General features: G+C 33.8%; 1 pseudogene; it reads right to left on the bottom strand.

Moving 5' to 3' along the window:
* Positions 1-1008: 1008 nt before the first annotated feature.
* On the bottom strand, positions 1009-17909 carry LOC142635971 (PTI1-like tyrosine-protein kinase At3g15890; annotated as a pseudogene).
* Between the last annotated feature and the right edge of the window lie 925 nt (positions 17910-18834).

The following is an 18834-nucleotide window of genomic DNA, read 5'->3' as shown; positions in this document are numbered from 1 at the left end:
TTAAAAATTTAACCTGAAACATTCATGAGTTTTACTATTTAATAGATTGTATAAGTATTATTTTTATTTCATATTTTAAAAACATGTTTATAAATTATAAGGCTTAATTGCTAACAAATTTGGACAAAAAGGACTAGATAGACTCATTTTTATAAAGCGGTGGACTTTTTTGAAGTAAAAGTCAATAAACTAAATTAAATTTTAGCTTAATTTTCCTATTTTGGTTGTCTCTATCTTTTTTTGTAGGATACAATATGAGATTTCCCAACCTATCCCCATAGGTTAAATTTTTTAAATTCCTTCGCCTAATATAAATAAAACCCAATTTGAACCCTGATATGATTTATGGAGGAGCACAAAAAATTCCACCAGCTCTAATTGTGATTCTAATCTAATAATTTTTCATGTAAAGAAATTATTGATAAGCTTTTGTTGCATTTGTATGTGATGTTCTTTCCACAACAAATTTTCTTACACGCTTGACGCCTACATTCAGTCCCTTCAAGGGGTTACTCTGAGATCACTAGCTAATTACTAATTAGTTAGTCATGTGATAACTATTTGTAAACTAAATGAGCGATTTGGTTTAATTTCATTCTAGAATTGCATTAATTCACACATCTGAACAGAATTCTCTCCATTAATTCAAATGGAGGAGAGAAAATCCATCCTTTTGCTGCCTTAATATTTCTTGCTTCTTATTTTATTTTGTTTTATTTTTATAATTGTTCATATATCTTTCTTCATCTTCATTGTATCTATACCGTTGTCCTATAGCAATAATTGGCTAAAATATCTCAATTTCAAAGAAATAAAACAAAAGAAGCAAATAAATTATGACTTACACATTTTTATCATCAAGACAATCACATATGTGTATAATATATTTATATTTATTATTATACTATATTAGTAAAATTTTCCACAATTTTTCTCTTGCCGTGGAACCCAAAAAAAAAAAAAAAAACCATCTTCACATAGATAAATCAAGAGGAAACGCAATCTCTCTTAGACTTTTCTAGTGATTCTCCAATCTCCATGGCGCTTATAATTAAGGGTCTTGCATTTTCTGCTCCTCCAAAGCACTAAATGTTGGAGTATGTGTGTTTCAAATTCTTAAACTATGCTTGTGTCCCACATTGGTTAGATATGAGTTCTCATGTAGGTTTATAAACCATAGCACCACTTAAGTGGTAAATTGAAAGAAAATGGGCTAAGGGTTAGAGTTGGGCATGGGTTGGACTTAAGCTTGTCTTCATCTCTCTTATAGGGATGACCATGGGTAGGGTATGAATCGGGTATAGCCATACCCTACCCAAAAAATTTGCCCATGGATACCCGAATATCAATACTTATTAGTATCCATACCCGAATCTTACCCGGATTTATTATCCATAGATATCCATACCCTACCCGAAACCCATTTGATTTTTTCAAAAGCAACAAAATTTTAAAATTTAAATTACAAAAAAATAATAATAATAAAGTCAAAGAAAAGATACAAGACAAAAAAAAAAAAAAAAATCCATACAATTTTCCATTTGAAAAAAAAAATCAATATATTTTAAAATTTGATTTCTTGAAGAATTAGCAATAAGAAGATGCCAATCCTTCAAAAACAACTAAAAATAAACAAAATTAAAAGCCAAAAATAAATAAATAAAAATCAATACGATTTTGAATTTCGATTCGTTCAGGAACCAAAAACACGAAGATCACAATTCCAAAATATAAAAATTAAACAAAAAAAAATAGTAATAAAATCAATATTGCTTTGAATTTTGATTCCTTTAAGGAACCAGCGAAACGAAAATTACAATTCAAGAGCGAAAAATCAGAGAATGTACAGATCTGGAAATCGAAGACAAGAGGAATATCGGTTAAGGAGCTTTTGAAAGCGTATCGTTGCAAATGTTCTTTGAGATCATAGCATTCGATGCAGGTGAAGCTCGAGATGAGTACAAACAGCACGAGCACATCACCAATGGCGACAAGCAAAGGCAGCGATGACACAAGGAGCGATACCACCATCGCCACCATGAGAGAATGGCATTGTAGAGGGTGTTTAAAGAGAGAGACGATGAGGGGAGGCAGAGAGGCAGAGAAAGTGTGAGTGACGGTAAGAGAGATTTAGTTTTTTTTTTTTTTTAATATGAGTCGGGTATGGATAATATCCATAACCTATCCGAACAATTTGGATAATATCTATACCCTATCCGGTTAAGCTCTATCCATGAAGAACCGGGTATTACCTGAAATATTTGGATCGGGTAGGGTTGGATATCCATTACCCAATGGGTATGGCCATCCCTACTCTCTTGGGCCTCATTTCTTTTCCCTTTCTTTTGCTTTAGCCCATTTTAGTTCTGCCCGTTGGGCATTAAATGCACAGCCCGTTGGGGCATTTATTGTGCTACCCGTTGGTGCAGCCCAGCCCTCCCATCAATTGGCTTATAAACCCTACAAAACACACTATTCAATACTCATATTTTTCTCATCTTCTCCACCTGTAGCTCTTTGTTTTGCTCTGTTTTTTTTTTGGCTGCATAGAAATTTTCAGCACAGAAATTTCAGCTTCATTTTTTTTAGAGGAAAGGAAAGGCAAGTAAGGTTGTTCCTAGTTCTTTTTGTTTGAGTGTGTGATCAACTTGAAGAAATTACTATAGTCTAATCTTGGGGGTTGTTTGGCCAAGAGAGTCATTCACACTAAGTTCTACTCTGAGTGGCACGAATCAACCTTTAAAGACAATGCATTTTGCGTGATTCAATAGTTTGTGAGATTTTTCTAACTCTATCTATTTATTTTTGTCATTGCTAAATTTTTAGGGTTTGTATTGTTGAATCAAAACTTGTTTATTTAGCCATATTTCCTACACTAAAAACCCCATAACCATTACTTTCATCAGCACCATCATCATCACTATGTTGGTCAAGTGTCAGAAAAGCTTCCTCATATTTGACACTATTAATCTTCATTTGCAAAACTGTGCCTTTTGGCTCATGCCCTTTAAGAAGGCTAACCACTTCCTTCATGTTGGATCGCTTATCAGGATCACTTTGTACACATAAAGAAGCAACTTCAATAGCTTGTTTCAGCTGAGTTTCATCAAAACTCCCTCTAAGTTTTGGATCAACAAGGTCCTTGAATCTTCCATTGGTTATGAGCGGCGCAGCCCATTCGGTTATTGTCCTCTTAACGCCTCCAGGGAGCTTTTCTATAGGCTTTCTTCCGGTGACAATCTTTAGTAGGAGAATTCCAAAACTGTACACATCACAACTCTCGGAAACCTTTCCCCACATGGCATATTCAGGTGCTAAGTATCCTAAAGTGCCCTTAACACGAGTAGTCAGGTGGCTAACTCCTTCTGGAATAAGCTTTGCAAATCCAAAATCAGCAACAAGGGGTTGAAAATCTGAGTCCAAAAGCATATTACTTGCCTTTATGTCTCTATGGATGATGTGTGGTGATACCTCATGGTGCAAGTACCTAATAGCAACAAAAGCAGTTAAAAAACTTGTTAGATTCGAATGTATGAATCCTTTGATTTTCCAATTACATAGCATTTGGAACAAATTTATTTGGCTTTACTGGCAGTGTGATTATTTTAGAAATTGAAGACTGCATTTCATTTTGGTCATTTATAGAAAATTACTGTTCATTTTTTGTTGAATAAAAAGGTCCATTTCAAAGAAACCCGTGTCTTACTTTTGGATATTTTATTTTATATTTCACGAATCATAACATATCACATTTTCTCCCCTTAATAAGGAATCAAAATTTAAAATGAATAAAAAAACTAATTTTTTGCTAAGAATGAATAAAAAAACTAAAGAAATACAACATACTACCGTTATAATTATATGGAATGAAACGCTAAAAGTAGGACTAATGAGATTTTTATTTAACAATCTTATTCTATGATGGATTTGCAGCTATTAATCTGCCATGAGTAAAGTGTTTCTCGATCTTTCCTCCTTGCTAGCGGCTTTTAGATACTCTTTGTTATGTTGTGAAACTTGAATGAAAAATCTGGCATCGCCAGCATACTATAGTATTATAGAAATCTTAAGCATGTACAGGTCGACTTCTACATACCCTCGGTAAAGCAAAGTCAATTTTTTGAGGTCAATTAGTCATCTAAGCGGATATAAGTGGAATGTGGAATCCAAATTTCGTCAGTCAACTAACTCTTTTGCACTAGCTTTTGGCCAATCAGTATTGCTTTTATATATATATATATATATATATATATATATTGTTAAAAGAAATGCTGATGTTGACGAATTTTTGAAAAAGAATTTTGAACCACTTGATTTAAGGTTAAAAGGAGTTGCTAGCAACAATTCCCAAGTTAGCAATACTTATTATTCAACTAAACCCGAATTTCTTCCAAAAGATGATCACGAAGAAGAAGAAGATGCAAAATCTGAAGCTCCTTCTGGATCTGATTTTCCACCTATTGAAACTCGTCCTCCTTTTAAACATTTGCGTGTGATAAACTTGATGGATATGGATGTTGAAACCCCTGCTTTTCAAATTGATATGGTTGCTTTAAGTAATGAATTCTTTTCTAAAGCAAACCGTGATAAAAGAAAGTATTACCAAAGTACTTTTGCTCTACTTCCGAGAAAGACGAATCAAAAGGAAATGGAGAGAAAAAATGAATTTGTTAATACAACATATTTTGTTTTTTGATTATGTTTAGAATTTTTATGTTTCAAGATATGAGGGTTCATACCAATTACTTGAACGTAATAAAAAAAGTTTGCTTTTGTTAAACATGATAAACCGTTGTTAAATCCAGTCACCCACCCCTTGAAATTGTTTTGATTACTTGCAAAAGTGATAAAGAAAGCACTGAGGTGAAAGCCTCCCCTTTCAAAATTGCTGATGATAAAACTCCTGTTTCTGCCATTATTGAACAAAACAATTTTACTAATGAATCTTTGCATATTATTGGTCAACAGCTTGACCGTATTGAAGAAAAAATTGATGAAAAACCTTCTATTTCAAAACCTGAGAAACCTTTGATTGATTTACCCAGTCAAAGAAAAAATATTGATTTTAAAACTTCTCAGAGTTCAACTGTTGAAAAGATTGAAAAAATGCTTGCTGATTTAAAAGTTAAAACCGAGCAAACTTCTACTTCTAGAAGCGCTGCTTGTGCTATTTCAAGAAATGAGAAAGAAGTTTTCTGATGCCGACACAAATTCTGACTCATTATCTTCAAAATCTTCTAAAAATGCTTTTGATGATAGCATAAGTTTACCAGAAATTAAAAGATTTGTTGGAAAACCCAATCCCACGTCTTTTACAAAAAATTGGTATACTAAACCTACTCCTCCTGATGTACAGTTTGAAGAAAGATCTTCTCAAACTCAGTTTTCTGTTTCTGCTGATAAACTTTATGAATGGAATATTGATGGTTTGTCTGAACAAGAAATTATTAACAAAATGGCTCACATGTCTATGGTTGGTATTGCATACAATAATAACCATGATAGTCTTGATCATCCTGATATTGTTGATTTGCTTGCATCTGGTTTTACTGGTTGTCTTCGTGGATGGTGGGATTCACATCTCACAGAAGAATCCAGAGAATCTATTAAACATGCTGTTAAAAGAGATACTGATGGTATGCCTATTTTTGATCAAAATATTAACCGTGGTGTTCCTGATGGTGTTAATACTTTGGTTTACACAATTCTTAAACACTTTGTTGGTACTCCTTCCAATATTTCGTCTCGAATTTCTGATTATTCGAATAATTTGAGATGTCCTACTATGTCTGATTACAGATGGTACCAAGATGTATTTACTTCCAGAGTCATGCTCAGAAAGGACTCTACGAAGCCTTATTGGAAAGAGAAGTTTATTGACGGTCTGCCTCCTATTTTTGCTCATAAGGTAAAAAATGAATTAATTGGTAAAAATGATTCTATTGACTTTGATAATTTAACCTATGGTGATATTTTCAGCACTATTAAGAAAATTGGAATTAATATGTGCAATGATGAAAAATGGCTAAAACAACAATTAAAAGATAAAAAGAAAGCTAAATATAAAATGGGTAATTTCTGTGAACAATATGGTTTACCTCCTGTTGCCCCTTCCAGGTAAAAAGGAAAAAGTAAATATGATAAGGTTTACAAAAGTTATTCCCATAAAAAGTATAAAAGACACAGAACCCACTTTGTTAAACCCAATGATTTTTATGCTAAAAACAAAACTGCTTTTCGAAAACATGATAAACAGAGATCAGGTAAAGGTAAGTGCTTTAACTGTGGCAAATTTGGCCATTTCAGTAAAGACTGTACCCAAAAGCCTGGTAAGTTGAAAAATAAGTTGAACTTGTTGAACATTAATAATAATGATCAAAATGAATTATTTCGCATTCTTGAATCCGTCGCTTCAATCGATTCCTTTGAAGAGGATTTTTCCTCCTCATCCGATTCCCCGATTATTACTCCCGTAGTGATGTTTCTAAATCTCCTAATATTAAACTTGGCTGTAGAGATTCTTGTTGTAATGTGATTAAATCTGTTAAAATGTTAACCAAAAGTAAAGAAAATGATGATTTACTATTGACAATGATAAGTAAGATTGAAGATCCTAATTTGCATAAAGATTATCTTGATAAGTTTTTGAAAAAATTAAAAAAAGAAGAAAATGTTAAAAGACATAATTCTAAGATAAGATTTGAATAAACTATGAAAAGATTTAATAAAAATAAATCAAATGAGATAACTGTTAATGATCTTCAACATGAGATAAAAACTGTTAAACAAGAAATAATCCAATTAAAAAATGATGTTAAAACTATTAAACATGATAATGATCATCTTAAACAAGAATTGTTAATTCTAAAAATTGATAAAACTATGGATAAGCACCAATCTGATGATGATGAGCAAAAAGACGGAGATGAATCCGATCAACAAGTTTCTCCTTCTGGTAATGTTTCTGATCGTACTTTGATTAATTTGATTGATAATCAATTGTCTCTTGTTAAACATATGCTGCCCAAATGGTACACTAAAGTCAAAATTGTTGTTGCTCATGATTATGCTTTTGATGTTGTTGCTATGATTGACTCTGGTGCTGATGTTAATTGTATTCAAGAAGAACTGATTCCTACTAAATATTTTGAAAAATCTACTGAAAGATTAGTTTATGCTAATGGAACTAAAATGAAAATCAAATATGAATTAAATGATGCTCATGTTTGCCATGATAATGTTTGCTTTAAGATCCCCTCTGTACTTGTTAAGAACATGACTGATAAAGTAATTCTTGGTTTGCCTTTTATTAACTCTTTGTATCCTTTCCTTTCTGAGGATGATGGAATTACTACTGATCCTTTTGGAAAAAAAGTAAAATTCAAATTTTGTACAAAGTATGAAACTCATAATAAACACCTTAACTTTATTAAACAAAAGGATAGCTCTACTCAATTGTTGCCAACAATTATTACAGACTGCCACAGTGTCTTGATGGATGATAGATACCATAATAATATGAATATCTCTTTTGTTGACTCCTTGCATGATGACAAAATCCCTCGTGAAAGGCATATCTTCACCAAAGGCCTTCCTATAATTCCTACGGATGCTAAAACTCATGAAAGTCTTCTTTGCATGAGACTTTTGACCAAGTCTTTGCATTGGTCCAAAACTCTCCGTAGCATGATGTCCTCCTACAAAAATATTCTCCAACACAATCATGCTCATTCCAACATTCATTGTCCGGCACAACTATTACATATTTTACATATTAAACTTTGGTTTTTAAAACATACTTTTCAAAAGAATTTTATTGATACTATTGACTCACACTTTTAAAAAAAAAATTCTATTATACTATTAACTATGGCCAACTGGCTTAACATCCTCTCCCTTACTTGGCAGGACAAAATAAGATTTAATACTACCACTACTAAGTGGAATATTATGACTTCTTCGGCAGAGAAGAGGGACAAGGGGAAAGCACCTGCACAGGACTTTCCTCAAGACGAAAGATTCCCAGCGGGATACCCTTTTGTAATGCATGAAGGCGCATCTTCTGGAGTAAAATCTAGTAATGCAACATCCCTTCAGGAATTTGTCCCGGCAGAGGTGACATATTCCAGTGGTAATATTATATTAACTTTGCAGGAAGTATTGAACACAGACTTGCAATTCCATAATGGAATCTATAGTGAATTACCAGATTCCATTAAATTCATTCTAGACAATCTTCAAGCTGCCTATTCTTCAGACCACCACAAACTATTCAACAAAACCATGAGAGCACTTGAAATTCACTTTGTTAACCTTGCTACCCAAATTATTGACCCTACTACTGAACATGCAGCCCTTGCCGACCAACTTTTTAATTGCCTTGTTTATGCTCAAAACCGTCATAATGAATCACACATGATTAGTCAACTCTTTGGCAAAGAGGAAATCCATTCAATGGATAGAAAGACTATAATGGGTACTGATTTTGCTAGATTGAGTTTAAAAAATCAATCTTTGCTTAAAAGTGCTGTTGCCAACTTGCCTCCAGAAGTACAAACTTGTATTTTTGAAAGCAAGGCTATGACTAAAGATCTTGATCTTTGGTTAAAATATTTCAAAACTCTTGTTTCAATTGCTCCTACCATTGTTGAACCTGATGGCCCCAACAGAGGCTACCTGAAAAAGAAATGGGGAAAATACTTTGAGAGCAGTCTCAGAGTACATGAAAAAACCCATCCTTTCCCTGGTCTTTTGATTAATTATGAAGATGGTTCTGATGATGATCCTTTTTGGCTTTCTCAAATGTTTGAATCTGGTTTTGTCAGACTCATCAAATTAACGAGTCATAATCAAATTAACCAGTTCCCTGATATTATCCAAAAGGCTGTTGCAGATGTTGCAGCAACCCCTTATGTTTCAATCCGATGTTGGAGTACTTTACCCAAATGAGAAAAGAATAATTGGATGAATGTTCAACCTTCCAAGCATCTTGTTCTTATTAACGGATATACTCACCAAGGCCAATGGTATGAAGGCAATGCTTATGTTTCCCATAAACATCCTTATGCTCTTGCTGAATGTTGGAGAAGTTACTTTAATAATCGAATTCTTGATGTCTCTGAAGAATTATGGAAAGACTACCATTTCTTTGGCTATACAGATAGAATTTCTGTTTAAAGATAGAATTTCTGTTTTTGTTAACAAACCATATACTTCTACGGTCCGGCACTTATAATGGGTAGAACATGATGACCCAAGAATATTCCTCACAAGAGATCCTATTCACGAGCCATTAATGTATTGTGGTTTCTGTAACCAATATTCAACCTATCATGATCATGAATGCAATGATGATCCCCCATGAGATCCCTTTCCAGGAGACCCTTATGCTAGTTACCCGTTTGATGCAGCTTCTACTTAGAAGCATACTGGTCCAAATAGATGATGCTACTATTTGCCGACGATACTTTCCTGACAATAATGATCCATTGTTGACTACTCCAAGATTCAAGATTTTTGAAAAGACAAAATTACTTTGCTGATACTTTTGGCATTACCAGCCAACCTACTTTCGGTCTCAAAAGCCGATTTGATTCCTTTCGGATATTGTGCTCCTATTACAGCTCCTATTGCCCTTCACGGGTCCTGATGTGAATAGTAAAATGTCATTATTTACTTTGTACTGTTTACTACTTTATTCACTTATATAAGGGGGGTTGTCCCTTATTGTAAAACTCAGAATCTTTTTCTAGGATTTCCCTTAGAACTCTCTCTAGGACCTCCTTAGATCAAGATATCTCACTACAAAGCTTGTAATTAGGAACCAGGACTAGCTTTCAAGCCTTGTACTATTTACCCAACCTGTTGATTACCCAACCTGTTGATCACTATAATCTTGTTGCTACTACTACTGTAAGTACTTTGATGTATATTCAATAAACAACTGCTGTTTTCAATACTTTGAATTATTTTGATATACAACGGCTTTGGCAGCCCTACCGCCTTACTTTCAATTATTATTTACTTTGAATTAATCCATATATCCGTTTATCTGTTGTGCTTCCGCCTTCTGCGCTGTCGTCCTTCCCCCTTTATGGTATCAGAGCCATTCTTTCCTTGGCCGATAGTGTTGTTGTGTCTTTCATCTTCTGTCCGTGTCTACCTGACCTTGTGATACTTCGTTGTTGTGTCGATCTCACCGTCGTTGGCGCCACCGCCATTGTAAAAGGTCCTAGATCCGAACAGTAAGGCCCGTGAAGCCAGGAGAGCGTGAGGGCGTGAGGGCGTGAGAGGAATAGGGTTGATGTCCGGTATGTGTTACGAAATGCAACGGTTGTGAGAAAAACATAATAATTGAGTGTTATAACTAAGTTAGATATTGATAGGATGTGGAGATCCGACTCCTCTGTTAGCTCTAGGACTGGTTGTCCTCCTGATATTGTGAATGAAGAAGACCACACTGTTGAAGAAAGTGAGTACCCAGATTTTAGAAAATGGAATATTCCTAAAGTTTCTACTAAAGCTGTTTACGATATTAATTGGACTGAAAAAAGTATTTTCTCTGAATATAGAGCCCAAACTGTTGAACAAACTTTTTCTATTTCCAGAACTCATGAAAAATGTTGTTTATTTTCCAAGAAAAATATTAACGAGTTTTTGTCCAAGAAAAATCTTAAATATTTACACATTGGTTTGGTTCAAGTTGCTGTTAAACCTTTAACAAGAAAAGGAATTGATGCTTCTGTGCTTATGTGTTTACGTGATGCTAGATTTAAGAAATTTAATGATAGCATTCTTGGCATGATTACTGCTTCTTTGTATGATGGTCCTGTTTATTTTGATTGTTATCCGATCTTGCTCTTGCTCTTGATGATCCTAATATTATTAAGGCTTTAACCTTGAATATATTGACTTCTGGATATGATATGGATGATGGTAGTAGACCCTTTACTCTTATTTACCGAATTTTTTATAGATTGCTTGATTCAGTAACTCCCTGGGTCTAGAGGACGTGATCCTGCTGGAAAAACTATGTTGATTCAATGTTCCACTCCTGATGCTAAGATCCAAGTCCCTAAAATGATTCAATGGCAAGATATTACTCTTCCCAAAGAATGGACTTTGGAACAAGTTGCACCACCTGTTTAACCTGTTTTTGATGAACTTGATCTTACTAAAATTGCACAATATTCTGATGGAACTGTGAAAATATTTTTTGATGATACCAAATGTTTTCCTGCTCACAAACCTTTAAGAATCAATGAAGGAAGAAAGTCCTTTGTTGGATCTGAAAGTATTGTTATAAGAAATGCTGATGTTGACGAATTTTTGAAAAAGAATTTTGAACCACTTGATTTAAAGCTAAAAGGAGTTGCTAGTAACAATTCCCAAGTTAGCAATACTTATTATTCAACTAAACCAGAATTTCTTCCAAAAGATGACCAAGAAGAAGAAGAAGATGCAAAATCTGAAGCTCCTTCTGAATCTGATTTTCCACCTATTGAAACTCCTCCTCCTTTTAAACATTTGCGTGTGATAAATTTGATGGATATGGATGTTGAAACCCCTGCTTTTCAAATTGATATGGTTGCTTTAAGTAATGAATTCTTTTCTAAAGCAAACCGTGATAAAAGAAAGTATTACCAAAGTACTTTTGCTCGCCTCCGAGAAAGACAGAATCAAAAGGAAATGGAGAGAAAAAATGAATTTGTTAAAACAACATATTTTGTTTTTTGATTATCTTGAGAATTATTATGTTTCAAGAAATGAGGTTCATACCAATTACTTGAACGTAATAAAAAAGTCTACTTTTGTTAAACATAATAAAACTGTTGTTAAATCCAGTCACCCACCCCTTGAAACTGTTTTGATTACTTGCAAAAATGATAAAGAAAGCACTGAGGTGAAAGCCTCCCCTTTCAAAATTGCTGATGATAAAACTCCTGTTTCTGCCATTATTGAACAAAACAATTTTACTAATGAATCTTTGCATATTATTGGTTAACAGCTTGACCGTATTGAAGAAAAAATTGATGAAAAACCTTCTATTTCAAAACCTGAGAAACCTTTGATTGATTTACCCAGTCAAAGAAAAAATATTGATTTTAAAACTTCTCAGAGTAAGACTTTTGATTTAGTTAATTCCCAAGGATCAATTGTTGAAAAGATTGAAAAATGCTTGCCGATTTAAAAGTTAAAACCTAGCAATCTTCTAGTTCTAGAAGCGCAGCTTGGGCTTTTTCAAGAAATGAGAAAGAAGTTGTTTCGATGCCGACACAAATTCTCGACTCATTATCTTCAAAATCTTCTAAAATGCTTTTGATGATGGCATAAGTTTACCAAAAATTAAAAGATTTGTTGGAAAACCCAACTTCACGTCTTTTACAAAAAATTGGTATACTAAACCTACTCCTCCCCGATGTACAGCTTGAAGAAAGATCTTCTCAAACTCGCTTCGTTTCTGCTGATAAACTTTATGAATGGAATATTGATGGTTTGTCTGAACAAGAAATTATTAACAAAATGGCTCACATGTCTATGGTTGGTATTGCATACATAAATAACCATGACAGTCTTGATCACCCTGATATTGTTGATTTGCTTGCATCTGGTTTTACTGGTTGTCTTCGCGGATGGTGGGATTCACATCTCACAGAAGAATCCAGATAACCTATTAAACATGCTGTTAAAAGAGATACTGATGGTATGCCTATTTTTGATCAAAATATTAACCGTGGTGTTCCTGATGGTGTTAATACTTTGGTTTACACCATTCTTAAACACTTTGTTGGTACTCCTTCCAATATTTCGTCTCGAATTTCTGATTATTTGAATAATTTGAGATGTCCTACTATGTCTGATTACAGATGGTACCAAGATGTATTTACTTCCAGAGTCATGCTCAAAAAGGGCTCTACGAAGCCTTATTGGAAAGAGAAGTTTATTGACGGTCTGCCTCCTATTTTTGCTCATAAGGTAAAAAATGAATTAATTGGTAAAAATGATTCTATTGACTTTGATAATTTAACCTATGGTGATATTTTCAGCACTATTAAGAAAATTGGAATTAATATGTGCAATGATGAAAAATGGTTAAAACAACAGTTAAAAGATAAAAAGAAAGCTAAATATGAAATGGGTAATTTCTGTGAACAATATGGTTTACCTCCTATTGCCCCTTCCAGGCAAAAAGGAAAAAGTAAACATGATAAGGTTTACAAAAGTTATTCCCATAAAAAGTATAAAAGACACAGAACCCACTCTGTTAAACCCAATGATTTTTATGCTAAAAACAAAACTGCTTTTCGAAAACACGATAAACAAAGATCAGGTAAAGGTAAGTGCTTTAACCGTGGCAAATTTGGCCATTTCGCAAAGACCGTACCCAAAAGCCTCGGTAAGTTGAAAAATAAGTTGAACTCCGTTGAACATTAATAATAGTGATCAAAATGAATTATTTCGCATTCTTGAATCCGTCTGCTTCAACTGATTCCTTTGAAGAGGATTTTTCCTCCTCATCTGATTCTGATTATCATTCCCGTAGTGATGTTTCTAAATCTCCTAATATTAAACTTGGCTGTAGAGATTCTTGTTGTAATGTGATTAAATCTGTTAAAATGTTAACCAAAAGTAAAGAGAATGATGATTTACTATTAACTATGATAAGTAAGATTGAAGATCCTAATTTATAGAAAGATTATCTTGATAAGTTTTTGAGAAACTTAACAAAAGAAGATAAGGTTAAAAGACCTAATTCTACGATAAGTTTTGAAGAAACTCTGAAAAGATTTAATAAAAATAAATCAAAAGAGATAACTGTTAATGATCTTCAACATGAGATAAAAACTGTTAAACAAGAAATAATCCAATTAAAGAATGATGTTAAAATTATTAAACATGATAACGATCATCTTAAACAAGAATTGTTAATTCTAAAAATTGATAAAACTATGGATAAGCACCAATCTGATGATGATGAGCAAAAGGACGGAGAAGAATCCGATCAACAAGTTTCTCCTTCTGGTAATGTTTCTGATCATACCTTGATTAATTTGATTGATAATCAATTGTCTCTTGTTAAACATATGCTGCCCAAATGGTACACTAAAGTCAAAATTGTTGTTGCTCATGATTATGCTTTTGATGTTGTTGCTATGATTGATTCTGGTGCTGATGTTAATTGTATTCAAGAAGGACTGATTCCTTCTAAATATTTTGAAAAATCTACTGAAAGATTAGTTTATGCTAATGGAACTAAAATGAAAATCAAATATGAATTAAATAATGCTCATGTTTGCCATGATAATGTTTGCTTTAAGATCCCCTCTGTACTTGTTAAGAACATGACTGATAAAGTAATTCTTGGTTTGGCTTTTATTAACTCTCTGTATCCTTTCCTTACTGAGGATGATGGAATTACTACTGATCCTTTTGGACAAAAAGTAAAATTCAAATTTTGTACAAAGTGTGAAGCCCATAATAAACACCTTAACTTTATTAAACAAAAGGATAGCTCTACTCAATTGTTGCCAACAATTATTACAGACTGCCACAGTGTCTTGATGGATGATAGATACCATAATAATATGAATATCTCTTTTGTTGACTCCTTGCATGATGACAAAATCCCTCGTGAAAGGCATATCTTCACCAAAGGCCTTCCTATAATTCCTACGGATGCTAAAACTCATGAAAGTCTTCTTTGCATGAGACTTTTGACCAAGTCTTTGCATTGGTCCAAAACTCTCCGTAGCATGATGTCCTCCTACAAAAATATTCTCCAACACAATCATGCTCATTCCAACATTCATTGTCCGGCACAACTATTACATATTTTACATATTAAACTTTGGCTTTTGAAACATACTTTTCAAAAGAATTTTATTGATACTATTGACTCACACTTTTCTAAAAAATATTCTGTTATACTATTAACTATGGCCAACTGGCTTAACATCCTCTCCCTTACTTGGCAGGACAAAATAAGATTTAATACTACCACTACTAAGTGGAATATTATGACTTCTTCGGCAGAGAAGAGGGACAAGGGGAAAGCACCTGCACAGGACTTTCCTCAAGACGAAAGGTTCCCAGCGGGATACCCTTTTGTAATGCATGAAGGCACATCTTCTGGAGTAAAATCCAGTAATGCAACATCCCTTCAGGAATTTGTCCCGGCAGAGGTGACATATTCCAGTGGTGGTATTATGTTAACTTTGCAGGAAGTATTGAACACAGACTTGCAATTCCATAATGGAATCTATAGTGAATTACCAGATTCCATTAAATTCATTCTAGACAATCTTCAAGCTGCCTATTCTTCAGACCACCACAAACTATTCAACAAAACCATGAGAGCACTTGAAATTCACCTTGTTAAACTTGCTACCCAAACTATTGACCCTACTACTGAACATGCAGCCCTTGCTGACCAACTTTTTAATTACCTTGTTTATGCTCAAAACCGTCATGATGAATCACACATGATTAGTCAACTCTTTGGCAAAGAGGAAATCCATTTAATAGATAGAAAGACTATAATGGGTACTGATTTTGCTAGATTGAGTTTAAAAAATCAATCTTTGCTTAAAAGTGCTGTTGCCAACTTGCCTCCAGAAGTACAGACTTGTATTTTTGAAAGCAAGGCTATGACTAAAGATCTTGATCTTTGGTTAAAATATTTCAAAACTCTTGTTTCAATTGCTCCTACCATTGTTGAACCTGATGGCCCCAACAGAGGCTACCTGAAAAAGAAATGGGGAAAATACTTTGGGAGTAGTCTCAGAGTACATGAAAAAACCCATCCTTTCCCTAGTCTTTTGATTAATTATGAAGATGGTTCTGATGATGATCCTTTTTGGCTTTCTCAAATGTTTGAATCTGGTTTTGTCAGACTCATCAAATTAACGAGTCATAATCAAATTAACCAGCCTTCACGATATTATCCAAAAGGTCGTTGCGTATGTTGCAGCAACCCCTTATGTTTCAATCCGATGTTGGAGTACTTTACCCAAATGAGAAAAGAATAATTGGATGAATGTTCAACCTTCCAAGCATCTTGTTCTTATTAACGGATATACTCACCAAGGCCAATGGTATGAAGGCAATGCTTATGTTTCCCATAAACATCCTTATGCTCTTGCTGAATGTTGGAGAAGTTACTTTAATAATCGAATTCTTGATGTCTCTGAAGAATTATGGAAAGACTACCATTTCTTTGGCTGTACAGATAGAATTTATGTTTTTGTTAACAAACCATATATTGCTGCGGTCCGGCACTTACAATGGGTAGAACATGATGACCCAAGAATATTCCTCACAAGAGATCCTATTCACGAACCATTAATGTATTGTGGTTTCTGTAACCAATATTCAACCTATCATGAACATGAATGCAATGATGATCCCCCATGGGATCCCTTTCCAGGAGACCCTTATGCTGGTTACCCGTCTGATGCAGCATCTACTTAGAAGCATATTGATCCAGCTAGATGATGTTACTGTTTGCCGACAATACTTTCCTGACAATAATGACCCATTGTTGACTATTCCAAGATTCAAGACAAAATTATTCTACTGATACTTTTGGCACTACTAGCCATCCTACTTTCGGTCTCAAAAGCCGATTTGATTCCTTCTGGATATTGCGCTCATATTACCCTTCACGGGTCCTGATGTGAATAGTAAAATGTCACTATTTACTTTGTACTGTTTACTACTTTATTCACTTATATAAGGGGGGTTGTCCCTTATTGTTAAACTCAGAATCTTTTTCTAGGATTTCCCTTAGAACTCTCTCTAGGACCTCCTTAGATCAAGATATCTCACTACAAAGCTTGTAACTAGGAACCAGGACTAGCTTTCAAGCCTTGTACTATTTACCCAACCTGTTGATTACCCAACCTGTTGATCACTGTAATCTTGTTGCTACTACTACTGTAAGTACTTTGATGTATATTCAATAAACAACTGCTGTTTTCAATACTTTGAATTATTTTGATATACAACTGCTTGGCTGGTTCTAATGCCTTACTTTCAATTATTTTTTACTTTGAATTAATCCATATATCTGCTATCTGTTGTGCTTCCGCCTTCTGCGCTGTCGTCCTTCCCCCTTTATATATATATATATATAAATAGCAGTCAAATGTATACACATTGAACAAGTTCAAAGTTCAACTTACAGGAGGCCTTCGGCAGAGCCAATTGCAATATTAATTCTCTTCTTCCAATCCAGTTGAATTTCAACACCAAATTGGCCGTGCAAATGAGAAAGCAAGCTAAGGTTTGGCATGTAGTCATAAACTATGAGCCTTTGATCAGTCCCAACGCAATATCCCCTAAGACCTAACAAATTTTTGTGCCGAACCCTTCCTAGAACTTCCACTTCCACTGAAAATTCCATCTCAGCATTGGAATTCATTGCCTTCAACTTTTTCACAGCTATCTGCACAGAAAAAAAATAAAAAGAACCAAACAATAATAATGATCCAAACTTATACAATACTAAGGTCAGCCTCGCAATCATGGATGATTGAGCAGAAGCAAAATGAACTTTGACAAGTGATAGACAGAATAGGCTATCCTGAATTCGAATCTTTTCTACATAGTACAGAGTTAGAAATTTCACCTATATATTGAACTCATTTATAATGATTAAATAATTAAATTTATCATTTCTTAACGATTTGTTGTTATATTTTTATTATGACATAGGCATAACAAAAAATAAGTACGATTACCTAAAGACCGTCAGAGGTTTTTCCCCAATAAACACTTCCAAGCCCTCCTTCTCCAAGTTTGTTTTCCTCATTGAATCCATTGGTTGCTGCATGCAACTCCTTGTAAGTGAATATCCTCCATGAATTGCTGCCCCCAGAGAATGCATTGACCCTAATTAAAGGTTCCATTCCAACCACAAATGAAATCAAAAGCAAAAACAACCAAGCACTTTGGCTTCATGCTGAATTCGAGTTCTAATTTTGGATCTAAAATATAGAAAAAAAAAAAAAAGTTTTCCGTACTCATTATCAAACTTGTTCGAAGAATCACAGCAAGAACTCACGTACGAATACGATCCCATAGTTTACGATACAGGATGACTCCAAGATTCAGTTGAATTTCTAACATTGGAGTATCCTCTTTTAAACCCAAGTTGTGTTGTTAAGGTTATTGCACTTGTAATACATAGCCGACCTTGGCCGGCTAGTACTAGCCAGTTTCTAATAGGTAATACTGTAATAGTAACTTCCACGGCTAGCTTATATTGGGGAATTTGTCAACGAAGTGGAATTATAAAAAACGACTAGTTTAATTATGAGGAATTATAATATTGGCATTTGGATGTATTAGGCTTATTTATTTGGTAATTGGTATCTCCCCAATAAACTTTGACCCCATCTAGCTAGATTTTAATTTTTTTTTTTAAGTATATAATTTATGGGAAGCCCGTAATCATTGTACAATCTTACAAACAAGACTTTTTCCTACACAATCTATTTTCTTTTCTCTTTTTTTTTTTGTTTTTTTGTTTTTTTGCTGAATTCCTCTACCATCTTACTGGATTAACTTATAATAACTTGAATAGCTTATATACGATGTATGACATACATCACCCAAATGATTGACAATAAGTCCCCCTTCCTATAGGGATTTTAATTAGGTGCATCAAAAAATCAAATATCTTATATATATATATTTATAATCCCAGTGGAATATTCTAAATTATTAATTTAATAAATAATTATAAATTGTTGTAACTCAAGTTAGACTTAGTGTAACTTGATCTTAATTTATATATATGGATTAATTCTATCGAGTTTCCCTTATTTAATC

This window comes from Castanea sativa, chromosome 1 (genome assembly GCF_040712315.1).
Source record: "Castanea sativa cultivar Marrone di Chiusa Pesio chromosome 1, ASM4071231v1".
In the NCBI taxonomy this organism is placed as follows: domain Eukaryota; kingdom Viridiplantae; phylum Streptophyta; class Magnoliopsida; order Fagales; family Fagaceae; genus Castanea; species Castanea sativa.
This window is presented reverse-complemented; position numbering and strand designations above follow the sequence as displayed.